Source organism: Thamnophis elegans, chromosome 10, assembly GCF_009769535.1.
Source record: "Thamnophis elegans isolate rThaEle1 chromosome 10, rThaEle1.pri, whole genome shotgun sequence".
In the NCBI taxonomy this organism is placed as follows: Eukaryota; Metazoa; Chordata; class Lepidosauria; order Squamata; family Colubridae; genus Thamnophis; species Thamnophis elegans.
The window spans coordinates 58,942,355-58,958,618 of NC_045550.1; the positions used below are offsets into that span (position 1 = coordinate 58,942,355).

General features: G+C 39.8%; 1 long non-coding RNA gene across 3 annotated transcripts in view; it reads right to left on the reverse strand.

The window, feature by feature from the left end:
- The window catches only part of LOC116513657, a 204,099-nt gene extending 190,797 nt beyond the window's left edge, over positions 1 to 13,302 (reverse strand). Inside the window, exon 1 of one of the 3 annotated variants that reach the window (XR_004256025.1) lies at positions 12,564 to 13,302. This is a non-coding gene — a long non-coding RNA (uncharacterized LOC116513657). Of the gene's footprint in view, positions 1 to 11,010; positions 11,156 to 12,563 lie in introns of those variants that run through there. The other 2 variants (XR_004256024.1, XR_004256026.1) reach the window with 2 other exon arrangements.
- Between the last annotated feature and the right edge of the window lie 2,962 nt (positions 13,303 to 16,264).

Genomic DNA, 16,264 nt, shown 5'->3' on the forward strand with positions numbered 1-16,264 from the left:
GCAAAGGGGGGGGGAAGGTGCAATTCGTCACGTGACGCGGTGACGACACGAGCTTGACACCCCTGTAAGAAATAGGCTCTTAAATTGACTGCTTGTTGGAAGCCAACAGGGAAGTCACAAATTGTGATCATTTCACTGTAATTCTGCAACTTTCCTAAATACGAGCCAGTTGCTAAGCACTTGAATTGAGATCATGTGACAGCAGAGAATGGGTCATCACTTTTTATGAGGTTACCATAATTCTGAACCATAGTTCAATGGATTTAAGCCAACAACTACCTATATATAGACTACAGGTAATCCTTGACTTACGACTACAATTGAGCCCAAAATTTATCTTTTAAGTGAGTTTAGCCCCATTCTATGACTTTTCTTGCCACTGTTGTGAAGTCAATCACTGTAATTGTTAAAGTTAATAACACAGGTGTTAAGGGAATCTGGATTCCCTATTGATTTTGCTTGTCAGAAGGTCGCAAAAGCTGATCACATAACCCAGGACGTCATAAATATAAGTCAGTTGCCAAGCATCCAAATTTGGATTGTGTGACAAGTGGGATGCTGCAGTAGTTAGTTATAAGTGTGAAACATGGTCATAAATCAGCACCATTAAAACTGAATGGTCACTAAGTGAACTGTTTTTAAGTTGAGGACAACCTGTACTCATCTGTGATTCAACCCTTTTTCTATAAAATTTCTTCTCCTGAACGCTGGTTAAAACCTTGGTGTACAATTTTTTTTTTATCCTATTTACTGGACCCTAAATAATGTTATATGATTAACGTATTTTACCATGAGTACGATAATGATCTATCACTATTGCTGTATGTACACTGAGAGCTTATGAACCGGAGACAAATTTCTTGTGTGTCTAATCACACTTGGCCAATAAAGAATTCTAATTCTAAATATTGCTGAGGTAAAATCTACATAAATGTATAAATACCCTCCCCTTCTCTAAAGTATTCAAGGTAGTGTGGTGCATATAACGACTCTTTTCGCTTTTTATTACTTATGTCCATTATCATATACCAGATGCCATAAAAGCATAAACCAGGACTAAGCTAAATGAATTTACATCCTTCAAATTATATTTCAGCACACAAGTGTTACATTTTCAGATTTCTAGAGAACAGGAAAAAATGGCTTAACCTCCCTTTCCTCTGTTCAGCTCACAATGGTTTTGAAGAACAAATAGAACAGTTATATCAATCCTTACCTAACCATGAAAAATTGACTAATATATATGGATTCACTTTAGGGACTAACTGTACTGCCAAGCCTCATTTTTCAAATATCAGGTCAATGTGTTTCTCAAATTACTGTTCAAAAGCATTCAAAGTAGCTAAATAATAATTATCAATCAAGGGAGCAATGGAAGCATTCAAGGGTTCTTTTAGGTACTCCAAAAAGGTTTGGGGGATTTTTTTTTAAGTAACGGGGAATATCTTTAACAAAAAAACTCTGCTCAGAAGACCTCTTCCTGATGAAAAAAACCTTTTGCAGAATTAAATACTCTACCTAATACTTTCTATAAACTTCTAGTATGCCAATAAAAAGGAGGCAATGAACTGTTCAGCAAGGATACATAAAACAACATAGTTACACAATGCTCATGCAGGCAACTATTACTTAACTTCACAAACACCAACCTTCCATTACCTTCTTTTCCACCCTCCACAAACTCATTCATACCATTTAGTCACCTCTGTCTTGGTTTGGTAAGACACAAATTTCTTTCAAAAAAGAAAGCTAAGAAATTAAAATGCTGAAGCTTGCCAAATAAAGGGAAAAATGAAATGGGCCAAATAAAAATCCTCATCTCAAGCTTATGTGCTTAATGTTTTAGAAGTTTTGAGATTAGGAGGTGAGCTAGATAAGGTGTAAATTACTTTAAGGAAAATAAAATTATTCATTGCTGAGATGGATTGAGAAAACAGCATGGTCAGCTCTAAATCCTGCTGAAACAGACTTTTTCCGTCAAGAGAAGTCCTACATTTCAGAAATAATGTGTTGCGTTGTAGAAAAAGTCCAAAATTGTAATCACAATTTAATTCTGACCATGTATTATATTGTACTAAAACATGACATGGACTGTTGGTTTTAGCATTTTTGCAAATCCAGATACAATGGTGTGGAAACTAAAGTATAGCTTATTTTTTTTTATTAATAGATAATTTATTAAACCATGGTCTAATGCAATGGGAGAATCGTGACACAATTTAACTATTTATTACACAGATTCTAAGCACTGGGCCAGTTCTAAATAATTTGCTTGTATAAAATATAATATTGATCCTGTCCACGAAGCAACACAATTATAGTAAGCAAGAAAAAAATTAAGCTGCATCCCAACTTTTAACCTCAGAAACTGCTACGGCTTACAAATAAAAGCTCCATAATTCCTCAACATTTTGTCCACTTAGTTTTAAAACCACTTTTTCTGAATATATTCTAAAAGAAAAAGACTATCATATTTTCCCCCAAAAAAATCACATGCAATAAAATATAGGTACTCAACATGCCTACAATTGAGCCCAAATTTCTGTTGTTAAGTGAGATGGTTATATGACTGTTGTCCCATTTTATGACCTTTCTTGCCACAGTTAAGAAAATCACTGCAATTGTTAAATTAGTAACATGGTTATTAAGGGAATCTGGCTTCCCTATTGACTTTGCTTGTCAGAAGGTCCCAAAAGGTGATCAAGTGACCCTGGGACACTACAACCGTCATAAATATGAAACAATTGCCAAGACTCTGAATTTTGATCATGTGACCATGGGGATGCTGCAACAGTCGTGTGAAAAATGGTCATGTCACTTTTTTCTGTTCCGTTGTAACTTTACAGTCACTAAATGAACTGTTGTGAGTTGAAAACTATCTGCAGTGAAGGCTAAACTGCCCCTTTGAAAAAGATGCCTAGAAACTGCAATTTGTGCTTAAAATATACCAGATTTTTCAGAGTATAAGACACACCAGAGTATAAGGCGCACCAAGGTTTTGAAGAGGCAATTTTTTAAAAAACAACAACTGTTTGCACTCTACAAAGCGTCGCGAAAATGGCCCTGCTTTTTTTTTTTTAAAAAAAAAGGTATAAATAGTCTTTAGGAGGCTTGTAGAGTGCTCCTGGGAGGTGGGGGGGAGCAAAAAATGGCTTGTTTTCTGTTCATTTCTGCCCTCCCCAGCCCCCAGGAGTTCTCTGAAAGCCTCCTAAAAGCTATGAATGGCCATTTTGATGAAGGAGGCGGGGTTTCAGGAGGCAAAAATGCTGTATTCAATGTATAAGACACACCCAAATTTTCAGCCTCTTGAGGGGAAAAGGTGCATCTTATACTCTGAAAAATATGGTACATTTGATAAGAGCCAAGGTGGCGCAGTGGTTAAATGCAGCACTGCAGGCTACTGCTAGATCAGCAGTTCAGCGGTTCAAATCTCACCGGCTCAGGGTTGACTCAGCCTTCCATCCTTCCGAGGTGGGTAAAATGAGGACCCAGATTGTTGGGGGCAATATGCTGACTCTCTGTAAACCGCTTAGAGAGGGCTGAAAGCCCTATGAAGCGGTATATAAGTCTACTGCTATTGCTATACCTGATAAAGATATAAATTATCTGCGAAGTTATTCTTGAGTTTTCTTTCATGTCTGTTCTTCCCAGGAAATGTTATAATAGAATTAGTTTTTATATTTTAAAAAATTGCTATTATTATGCCACTTTTCATGTAATTCATGGAAACAGTGGGATGAATTAGAATTGCTTATTATAATTTGTGAAAGCTAAAATTTAAAAACACTACTTACAAGGCTACTCAATGCAGATGCCAAAATATCTTTTGCATCATCTACATCATTATGTTTATTCTGATCCTTGTTTTATTTATGAATCACCTTTTTCTAAGTAGCCAAGTGCTGGGCAAAGATAAATTTTCCGAAGAACCCTGCATGTATTCAGAAGACTGAAATAAAATTTTAACTAATAAATCATTATTATTTGGCTTCCTAAATGGAGAAAAATGTGTAATGTTTTTCCTTAATTGTACTGCCTTTAGTGAAAAGGCCCTGCCCTTATTTCATAACACAACAGCAAAATAGCTAACTGACTGTGTTTATTTATACATCCCCTGCAACTACTGTCTGATAACAGCAGAATGCAGCGCTAACATAGGCTTAATTCCAGTATTTCTGATGTAAAATAATATATCAAGGTAAGAATTCTGCACAAATGTACTCTTCTTTAAGAAAGAATTGGATGTTCTTTAGGTTTTCCTTGCAAATGAAATATGAGAGTTCATTAAAAAGTATGTTAAAACATGCACAGACTGGTTTTTAATTTTCAATCCACCATATTCTGCTAGGATTCTCAACAATCAGTAAGCCTAGATTTTTTTTTTCTTTTTATGACCCTTTTTTCCCTTTCCTTCCGGATGGAGTTGGGGTGACTGAGTGGAGCTGAGCATTTACTGGCCAGATGCCCTTCCTGATGCCTACATGGAGATTGCAGCAGATATTTTATCTTTGCGCCCTGATAGAGAAACAACTGTCGCTGCCTAGGATAGAACTCTTAACCTTCCAAATGGGATACAAGTGTCTTCACCTTTACGCCACCATGCCACTCAGTCAATAAGCCTAGATAACATAAAATATCCATCATACAGGTAGTCCTCATTTAGCAATCACAATTGCAGCAGTCATTAAGTCAAACTGCAACCTTGACTATGATTTCACTTGAGCTTTGTTGAAAAGGTTGTAAAAGCAAGGAATGGTTATAAAAGTTATTTTATCATCTTCATACTGCAGTCACTAAACAAGGCAGTCATTCAATGAGGACTTTCAGTAATTATAATGTATCAATACATTAAAAATCCCCAACCTAGATAGAATACCATTTTCATTTGACTTAAATTGTTGACTGAACCAAAACATGGTAATAGACCACCATTTATGCTTTCCATGTTGTGCAAACTTGCCATTTGTGACTCAGCCAAAACAATGTTTGAACAGTGGCTTAGCATTAGTCCAAATGAGTCAGAATGCCTGACTTTGCACAGCCTGCCTAGATATGATTTGCTTATCTTGAATAAACAATTGGCTGGGTTCAGACATAACATCTAAAATATGTATTTGCAAAGTATCCAGGGAAATGCATTTAAAATTCTCTTTTTCCCTGGTATAAACGCTTGCAGGCCATCCTGACTAAGTTCACGCTACATATGGAGTCAAAGTGAGCCACCCACATTTCAGCTTAATATGAACCTAGCACTATTTTTTATAAATTCTCCTAACTATCACTTGAGGTAAAAATTACAGGAATTCCTACAGCCCCACAAGCTAAATTTTAAAGCATTTTGCATTTCGACTTTAGCATTTCAAAGAACCAAACAAGTATTCATTGTTACTGGAACATGAAAGAAACTATTAACTTCTGAAACAACTTATCAAATAACCAAGGGGTTGAAGCACTTCATGTAAGCAGAGTCACTTGGTGTTCAAGCTAACTTCCCTATAACTGACAAATACTCACCTTTTTCGTTACAAGCAATTCAGCTGGGAATGAATACATTCATCTGAATCAAACAGCCATCAAAACATGCCTATTAATAGTTTCCTTACCTCCACCTACCCTTTAGAAGGAAGTAGCAAATGTATCACAGGTGCTCACAATTATTACATGGGATAGAAGTCCTGGCATTTCCTGATTGGTAAAGCATCTCTACGAATTTGACTTTTATAGATCCAGCCTTAACACATCTCCAACTTGTGTTGAATGAATAGGAAGCACACAAATGTAGGTGCTGAAAACAAAACCACTTCCAATAATCCTTGAAACTTTTAAATAATGGGGGATAAATCTGAGGGGAAAAATATAACTGAAGGTTTTGTTTTGTTTTGACAGAGGTTGAATACCACATATCAAGTTAAACTATGGTCTGCAAATTAAATCACGCTTAATTCATGCAACACAACACGGTAAGACCTAAGATTAAGGCGGTGTTTTGTACCTACTCATCACATTAAAAGTGACAATATATGCTTCAAAAATCCCTGAACAAATGAGTAGCCTATGATCATTTTAATGCATATCAATTTTATCAGAGGTTTAGGAATCACTCCAAGTTCCAAACTGCCAAAATTTGTAACCTACAATATAGTTAATGCATATTCACAACTTCAAAAAACAAATCCAAAATGGTGGCCAATCTATTTGTTAAGCAGCTGCATACATATAGAAACAAGTAAAATGGCATGTGCACACTTGTTAACCAAAGTCTTTATTAGCATGCCATGCAAATACAGCCTACACTATGGGAACTCAATGACTGTCATTTAGAAAGTATGATTTACAGCTTTGTGTAAGGTAGAAAACCAACTAACAAGCCATGTGCTAGCATAGTGCGTGAACCCGAAGTATAAGTTAAGCATTAGTTTTCTTTGGTGGGTAGGTAAGATTTAAATTCAATAAATAATTATTAACTCCAGTTCTATTCTAGATTTAATGTCTTGCACGAGGAAGCCTTTTGTTATTTTTGTTCTATTTTATATATTTAACTTATAATAACCAGATTTTTAAAAGGAAACCTATGAACACTGTAAGATATTTTTTACTGTGCTGTTACATCACAATAGAAGCTGTTTTCACAGTCCTTAACCCAGTTAACTGAATCAACTCATTTTCTGGGTTCATGCTATGATAAATACTCAATCATGTTAGCCAAATAAGCTAAATCTGCACAATATACACTAAGTTACCAAAACAACAAGCCACAGTTGGTGTACACAAAGGCATTTGCCAGTTCTTTATGTGACCTTGTAGGTGAACAATCAAAAGTGGCTATACATGCATCTGCAGATGCCTCGGTATACATAAAAATATCATTTGTAATGTATCTCCTAAGAGCAGCATGCTGGGATGTGTGTTCAAAACAGGCAAGACTGCAATTTCACCACTGCAAATATCGTATTTTTCGGAGTATAAGACGCACCTTTTTCCCTCAAAAAAGAGGCTGAAAATCTGGGTGCGTCTTATATACTGAATACAGCATTTTTTGCCTCCCGAAACCCCACCCCCTTCACCAAAATGGCCGTGCAGAGCCTGTAGAAGTCTTTCAGAGAGCTCCTGGAGGTTGGGAAACGCAGAAATGAGTGAAAAACAGGCCTCTTTTTTGCTTAATTTTGCCCCCCTCCAGCCCCCAGGAGTACTCTATAAGCCTCCTAAAGGCTATGCATGCAATTTCTTTGAAATTATAATATTAAAACAGCAACTAACTGGTGGGAACATAAGCCTGAAAAAGTCACCGAAAATCAGATGGTCAAGATCTTGTGGGATTTTCGCATACAAACGGACAAAATACTGGCGCATAATACACCAGACATCACACTGGTTGAGAAAAACAAGGTTGCAATCATAGATATTGCAATACCAGGTGATAGCAGGGTCGATGAGATGGAATATCAAAAAATTGCGAAATACCAGGACTTAAAAATCGAAATTCAACGATTATGGCACAAACCAGCAGTGGTAATTCCAGTGGTAATTGGCACACTGGGTGCTATTCCAAAAGCACTGGAATTACATTTAAAACAGTTAAAAATTGACAAAATCACCATCAGTCAAATGCAAAAAGCTGCACTGCTTGGATCCGCACGCATATTACGAAAATACGTTACGACGTCCTAGGCCCCTGGGTGAGGCCCGACTAGTAACCAATGCCCAATCCGGCAAAACAACTGGCCGCTGTGATACAATTGTATAATAATAATAATAATAATAATAATAATAATAATAATAATAATAATAATAATAATAATACCAGGTGATAGCAGGGTTGACAGAAGAAACATGAAAAAATCACGAAATACCAGGATTTAAAAATCGAAATTCAACAATTATGGCACAAACCAGCAGTGCTAATTCCAGTGGTAATCGGCACACTGGTGCTATTTCAAAAGCATTGGAATTACATTTAAAACAGTTAAAAATTGACAAAATCACCATCAGCCAAATGCAAAAAGCCGCACTGCTTGGATCCGTACACATATTACAAAAATACGTTACGATGTCCTAGGCCCCTGGGTGGGGCCTGACTAGTAATCAATGCCAAATCCAGAGAAACAACTGGCCGCTGTGATACAATTATGTTGTTGCTGATAATAATAATAAATTCAGTAGCACAAATGATCCATTGTAATTTGTGCAAAAATTATAATATTAAAACAGCAACAAACTGGTGGGAACATTCGCCTGAAAAAGTCACCGAAAATCAGATGGTCAAGATGGTCATTTTCGCATACAAACGGACAAAATACTGGCGCATAATACACCAGACATCACACTGGTTGAGAAAAACAAGCTTACAATCATAGACATTGCAATACCAGGTGATAGCAGGGTCGATGAGAAGGAATATGAAAAAATCACGAAATACCAGGACTTAAAAATCGAAATTCAACGATTATGGCACAAACCAGCAGTGGTAATTCCAGTGGTAATTGGCACACTGGGTGCTATTCCAAAAGCACTGGAATTACATTTAAAACAGTTAAAAATTGACAAAATCTCCATCAGTCAAATGCAAAAAGCCGCACTGCTTGGATCTGCATGCATATTACGAAAATACGTTATGACGTCCTAGGCCTATGGGTGGGGCCTGACTAGTAATCAATGCCAAATCCAGCGAAACAACTGGCCACTGTGATACAATTGTATAATAATAATAATTCCCCTTTTATTCAAGGACTCTGTTAAAAACCTACAAGATGGCAGTCATGCCATTATGAGTATGACCACCATCTTGTTCGTTTTCTGATCTCAAATACATCCTACATCTCTACAAGAAATATTATTTAACCAATCTATTCCTATTTTCTTGGTTAAATGTTGGGCTATAATTCCTTCAGCTGCCACTCAACTCAGCCAATGGAACATTAGCCATCAATTATGAGAATTGTAACTCAGAAGACTTGGGTATTATCAGAAAAGTTATATTTAGTTCTCACAGCTTATAGTTATTGGCAGACATCTCCCATAAGTGGGTCAATTATTTAAAATATTCAACTCCTTTCATCTCTCACCCACAAGAATTTTACAGGAATCACAACTGCATCTACTGAAGGATAGGTGTGAAAAATCTTCCATTAAGGAAGGTCCATAATCTATCATCTCTGTTCATATGATTTATATACCTAAAACCACTCTACCATTGACTAGAATTGTCCCATGAGTAAAGAACTACTATAGCAGTGAGTCCATACACAATGTAGTGGTCAACAACATATTTTCTAGTTGTGAAATATGTAAATTCATTATAAATTGTAGGAAAAAAATCCCTTTTTTCCCCCTTCATAAATGTACTGCCATTAAGGTCTCCATTGCAAAATATTATTGAATTACAAAGAAAATCAATAGAAATATCAACACTTGGGTTTGCCCTTCACACTTCTATGTCTACTGTTCCATTCGGTTGTTCATGATTTATAAAATGTGTTATAGTACATGTTGTGGGAAGACAGCCAACTCAGTTTCAGGCCAAAACATAGTTTAACAAACATGGTTTATAGCATTAAGGGATGATTCAAGACTCTATGACCATGTACTCTACTTACGACCACAATTTAGCCCAAAATTTCTGTTGCTAAGCAAGGAAGGTGAGTTTTGCCCCATTATACAACCTTTTTGCCACAGTTCAACAAATTATTGCAGTTCTTAAGTGAATCTGGGTCCCACCCCCACTGTGACTTTGCTTGTTAGAAGCCAGCTGGGAAAGTTACAAAATGGTGATCTATAAACCCCAGGTAAGTGCAACCATAATAAATTCATGACAGTTGCCTGAATTTTGATCATGTGACCATGGAGATACTGCAACAATCCCAAGCATGAAAACCAATCATAAAAGTCACATTTTTCGGTGCAGCTGTAACTTCGGTCACCAAACAAATTGTTGTAAACCAAGGACTATCAGTAAAATCCAATGTTTTTTTAAAAAAAATTGCAACATCTACGTGTAAGAATGTTATAACACTCTAAACGCCAACATGTTATTTGTCCATATTGGTTTTTCAAACCTTTCCTTCTCAATCATATCCATATTTAGAGGGGAAAGAAGTTTTGCTGTTTTCCTAGTATTTTTGAGTCCCACCACAAAGGGGAAAAATATGGAATACTATCTATATAGGTGAAAATTTAAAAGCAAGTTTAGACACTCCATGAAACCATGTATGCTCTCTCTATATATTTGCCTAATCTTACAATTTCTCACTGGTTCAGTGTGGCATGCCATCTGAGGAAACTGGGTTAATCCACAAAGCCATGTTTTGGTGAAGAATGGGTACTCAGATTCTGCAAACACATCTACTTTTATCAACCTTACTCTGTTATCAACAAAACTCCCAAGTTTGAGGCCTAGTCCAAGTCCACAACTCTTTCCCCCAATTTTTGAATAAAATGTGCTTTTAAGAGGAGAGAGAATATCATGTTCAGGCAGTAAATAAGTAAAACACAATTGAGATACAAGGCCAAAACAGATTACATACCACAAGTTTCTGTATTATTCCTGCTCATGAATCAAAACTGAACTTCTACTTAAGTCTGACTGAAAAAGAAACCCCAAACTACACTATTGAGGTTAAATAGAATACCTTCCTCCTACTCACTCCCCCAAATCCCAGACTGATTAAAAAAAATAATGAGATTTCTACAATGCCTCATATAAATGAAATGCAACTCTCTTTACACCAGCCAAAAAAAAAAAAAGAAGAGGAAGGAAGTGAAGCACATGTAGGAGTCAGAAATTCCAGGCAATTCAGGGACACCCTTTAATAGACATTTTGTCCAACCACTATATACCAAGCAAAGTTCAGGGTTTGTTTTTAAAACAACTTCCACACTCCAGAAAATCCACAGCCACGGTTGTTTTTCTAGTTTGGTCTCTCTCTCTTCCCCTGGTTTCCCTTCAGCCATTGAATAATCCGCCTCTTTTTCCACTAAAGATCCAAAAGGATAATAAAGTGAATTAACATTTACCATGGCAGGTAGATGATTAACCAGATCTAGCTCTGCACTGCAAATATATATCCTTCTTTCAAAGCACACCATTAAAAGAAGAAAAAGAAAAGAAATTGCACCGTTCACTGATACGATCTTGAGACTTTTTACACGTGGAAGGGAGAACACGGTAAAGCCACCCTGATTTCAAAACTAGGCCTTTATGGACATGCAACTCTTGAATTTTGCACCATTGTTTTCCCAGGGACCAAAGTTCATTCCAGAACTTGGCTATTAGAATATAGTTTACGATTCTGCCCCTGGAACAGTTTTTAAAAAAGGTTTTATTTTGCTCCAATTTCCAAAACAGCGTCCACAAAAACAAATTATTATCCTCCCAGAAGATATAACAGCCTAGATTTTAAAGGGGGGGGGGGTGCCAAGAAACCATCAAAAGCCCTCCCCCCCCTTTATTATTTTCCAAAGACACAGCAAAAGCCACTGCTAAGCTCTTCCCCCTCCCCCACCGGTGTGAGTTCACTCTGCCACATTCCTCCCCCACCCCCACACCGCTTGCAAACAAGACATTTAAGGCGCAAAAACCTCATCCAACAAAACTTTTCTTTCAACCCACACTTTAAATACCAATCATTGGGGGGGGGAAATAAATTCTACTGACCTTTTCTCTTTTGGGGGGGCAAAAAAAAAGGAAAAAAAAAAACAACCCTGCACGCACAAGCAAAACACACTTCCGAACTTGGATCTCTTTTTTTTTATAAGACACCTCTCCGTGTGTGCGTGCGTTTCCTTCCAGCAAGAATATTATATATACATATATATCCGCCGATGCAATATATATATATATATTTAAAAAAAAAAACTCCTCTGGCCCAAATCGTCTAAAAATAGGCAATCAAGCCAGCTTGCTTCATAATGGCTGCTGGCTTTGCATTTATTAGTGCAAAAGGCTTCTCTTCTCCTCCCCCACCTCCCCACCCCCCACACTTTCCAAAAACGCGATGAATCAACACTTTCCCCTCCCCACCACCAACGTTAATTTTTTTAATTAATTAAAAAGATCAGAAGAGAGTGAGCGGGGGTGGGTGGGTGGGTGGAAAACACCTCCGGAAAGATGAGCCCCCAAATAATAATAATAATAATAATAATAATAATAATAATAATAATAATAATAATAATACAAGAGGTCGAAAAAGATTAAAGTTAAAAGACACTGTCTTTCCCAAAGGGGGGGGGCAATGCTTGTTACACTTCTGCCCCTCCCCCACGCGTCGCTTCCTCCAACTAGCTACAAACACAGGCGCCCCTCCCCCCAAGCCCTCCCCCCCCCCTCTTTTCCCTCAATTCCCTTTCCAGCAACGCCCTCCCTGAACTCTTCCCCCCCCCCACGTGAAATAACCCCTTAAAATACACTTTAGGGGCGCCAGGGATTATTTCCTAGCTTGCCACTGGATATTGCACTGCGCAGAGGGTACAAGGCAAACATGCACAAACATGGGAAAGGGGAAAGCGGAGAGTGGGGGAGGGGGGAGGTTTAAGAGAAACACTTTTTTTAAAAAGAAAAAAAATCTTACCTTGCAATTGATGGGCTCAGTATGGCTCTCCGCCCCCCCTCCTTTTGCAATGGAGGCAAAAGAGGAGGAAAAAGCCCCCCACGCTGACACACATAGAGCTATATTTCATGCAGCTTCCTCCTTCTTCTTAAGAGGTATAATATATGGGTTTGCAATTGCGGGTGCAGCCCAAACGGGGGGGGGGGGAAGGGAAGAAGGGGGAGAAAGAAGGGGGGGGGGAAAGACTTCAAGTAGCCACCGGGAAAATGGGGGGGGAGGGGAAGGTTGGAAATGCAATGTATTCAATTATGACCCGAGTCTGGGTGAGGGGTGTGAGTGTGTGTGTGTGTTTGTGTGTGTTGAGAGAGAGAGAGAGAGAGAGATGGTGCTGCTGGAGGAGGGGGATGGGAAGCGAGAAGCGGTGGGGGGAAATTATAGATTAAGTCCCAAGGAAGGAGGAGGAGGCAATCAAAGGAGAAAGAGGGGGGGGGGAGTAATGCTTTATGTGTGTGTGCGTGTGTGTGATTTCGATTGAAGAGGAATTGAGGCAGAATGTAAAAGCTGTTACTAAGGGAAGGAGCCAAAACCGCTCTGAACAGCCAACGGCGCTCAGCAACTGGGGAGAGGAAAGGTGGCCGGCCGTGCAGAAATGAGCAGGGAGAAAAAGAGAGGCGCTCTTGCACACATACACACGCGCGCACACACATAAAAGCACGCACACCATAGACACAGGGAAGGGGGAAGGCGGGCAGGCTGCGAGGCCCGGCCTCCTTCCTCCCTTCCCTCGCCTTCTTTTCGCCTACTTCCTGCGAAAACAAACCAGATTGGATTCCAAAGGAGGAGGAGGAAGGTTGGAGGCAGGGCGCAGAAAAACACATCTGGATTCGCAAATAACATTTTAAGGGGGGGAGGGTAACCGGAGCCGTGCAATAAATAAATAAATGGAATTGATTTAATTTAGGCAGGGCGCTAAAATTGCAAAGTGCTGCAAATGGGGGAAGGGTAGAAAATGGGTGGGTGGGGGCAGCTTCTTTCTCTGCTCTTCGGGAATTTCTCTGGAATGGTGTGTGTGTGTGTGTGTGTGTGTACACACACACACACACACACACCTACATACACACATATATACATACATACATACATATATACATACATACATACATGCATGGGTGTGTGTGTACAGAAGGAGTCATTTTAGGTTTTGTGCGGTGGGGTTTGTTGTTATTTTTAATGTTGATGAGGTTTGGTGGATTAATAGATGGGTTTGTTTGGGGGAGGCGGGTGGGCGGCCTTTTGGAAGCGGTGGACCGAATAGGAAAGAAGGATAAATCAAATAAGCATTATGACACAGAGAGAGAGAAAGAGGTTGCCACGCTCCAAAAAAGGGTGGGCTGGCCACGCAGAGCTGGTGGGTGATTCGGGTTCATTGAGGGATGCCATGAGAAACGTGGGAACCGGATCGCCACGCTATAAACCGTTAGATGGCTTGGGTTACATGATGTCAGCCCAGGATGCGTGGCTTCTAATTTGCAAGCTTTGCACAGGGCTTACAAGCACATTAGGGGCTTCCCCCCCAAAAAAAATGCATCAATAGTAAGGAATGCACAGGCATTTTCAGGGGGGGGGCGAAGAGAAAACATGTTGTGCAGGCATAAGTGGGGTCTCCGTGTCCCCCATCCCAGTGAAAAGAGAGAGAGGAAGGAAGAGATGCATCCTGGTGCTCAGCCCTGCCATAAGCAGGCAACAGTGTAGCACAAACCCAGCCCTAGATCTGAGCTGTGGGGTTTCCTGCACTATTTGCAGAGAAATAAAGAGAAAATGACAGGGTAAAAACACGACGATGAACATCCCGAGGGCCAGATCCTTTATTTATGCAATAAATATGCAATCCAGGTCCCAGGCGTTGGTTGGAAACAAAAACAACTAGTTACCAATGCTGCAAGGGGGGAGGCGAGGAAAATGTGGGGGAGGCGGGGGAAAAGAGGCGGCCAGACAGGAAGTTGCATAAGCAGAGCAAATCATTTGCTGTGCTTTCCGTTTGAAATTAAACACACAGAAAGGAAAGAAAGCAGCATGTAAGAGAGCAGAAAAGAGAGAGAGAGAGAAATAAGCATGAGGAAGGAGGGAGCGCTAAGACGAGGGACACACCCTATTGCTAAAATGCTCTCAGAAAACCAGCTACACACAGAAAGAGACCATGATTGGGGGATGTGGGCCTCCTTTACGGCAGTATCGAATTAGGGCAAAATTGTGGGGGGCAGGGACGCTAAGTCGGAAGAGGAGATGCTCTTTTTAATAGCCGCACCAGAGGTGGCTTCCGACCGGTTCAACCAAACCAGTAATGGTTTGTGGCCTGGGTCGCCGTAATCGGCAGCAGCCCAGACTTGCCAGGCCTCCAAATCATTTCCCTGGTCGGTGCGCCCTATTTCTTTCCCCATTTTTTAATGTTCTGTGCATGCACAGGCTTATTTATGGGCAATTGTGCATGAGCATCGAGCGTGCATCAGGCATGCACACAAGTGAGCGGATGCGTGCAAAATTGCACGTGCACCAAGCCAGCAGTAATGCTGGCAGCAACCCACCCCTGAGCCCCGCCAACTAATTGACAAAAATAATAATATTGATTGCAATTTGTACACCAGGGGTGGGATTCACTTACTTTTCCTTACCAGCAAATATGAGCATGCATACATGCACTTTGCTCGCATATGCCTCATGTGTGCATGCACACCGCCTTTTGGGCATGCACAATGCTGGCGTATTATGTTGGGGCAGATGGGTGGAATCTCACACAGTCACCGCTACCAGTTGTTCGCCCAAACCGGAGAGAAATGGCTCAATACCACCTCTGACGTACACTTTTTTTTTTCCTTACAATGTTGTCAGGGCGCTACAATGACATAGATTTCAATTGTCACATTTGCCTCCCCTTTGTTAGGGAACGTGAGCAAAGGCAGGGGGGTCCAATTCGCGGCGTCACGTTACTGTCGCGTGGACATATCGCAACATTTCTCCCCTTCACGGAGCTGGGGTGAGCGTGGCCTTGTGTAACGCATCTGGCCTGCGGGCCACCAGTTTGACACCCCTGAGCAAACGGAAATTAAGCTGGATCATGCGGGAAAAAAATGTGAATATTATAATATAATATGAACAAGCTTGATGGTAAGAAAACCCTCGGCCTAGAGCAGGGGTCGGTAACCTTAAACACTCAAAGAGCAATTTGGACCCATTTCCCACAGAAAAGAAAACACCAGGAGCCACAAAAGCCTTCCCATGGTCCAGGGGTGGGTTCTGTCCACCATTACTACCGGTTTGATAGTAAAAAAAAAAAAATTGCCTAGTAGTTAATATGCTGGGCCCTCCTGCCAACCTTGCAGTTTGAAAGCATGCAAATGCAAGTAGATAAATAGGTTCCACTTAAATAATTGGGAAGGTAACCAAGTTCTGTACACTTCGGTATATAGTTCTGCCAGTCACATAACCATGAAAGCATCTTCAGACAATGCTGGCTCCTTGGGCTAGAAAATGGAGATGAATATTGCCTCCCTAAAGTCAGACATGACCGAACAGGGGAAACGTTTACTTTTTGAGGTACAATGACCTTACAGCGGGCACCTAAGAAACAAAAGGAAGCCTGCCAAGTTTAACTCTTAATATCTAATTCACCAATCAACATCAAGATGTACACCTACCATAATTTCTCATTGTTTCCCATCTGTCAT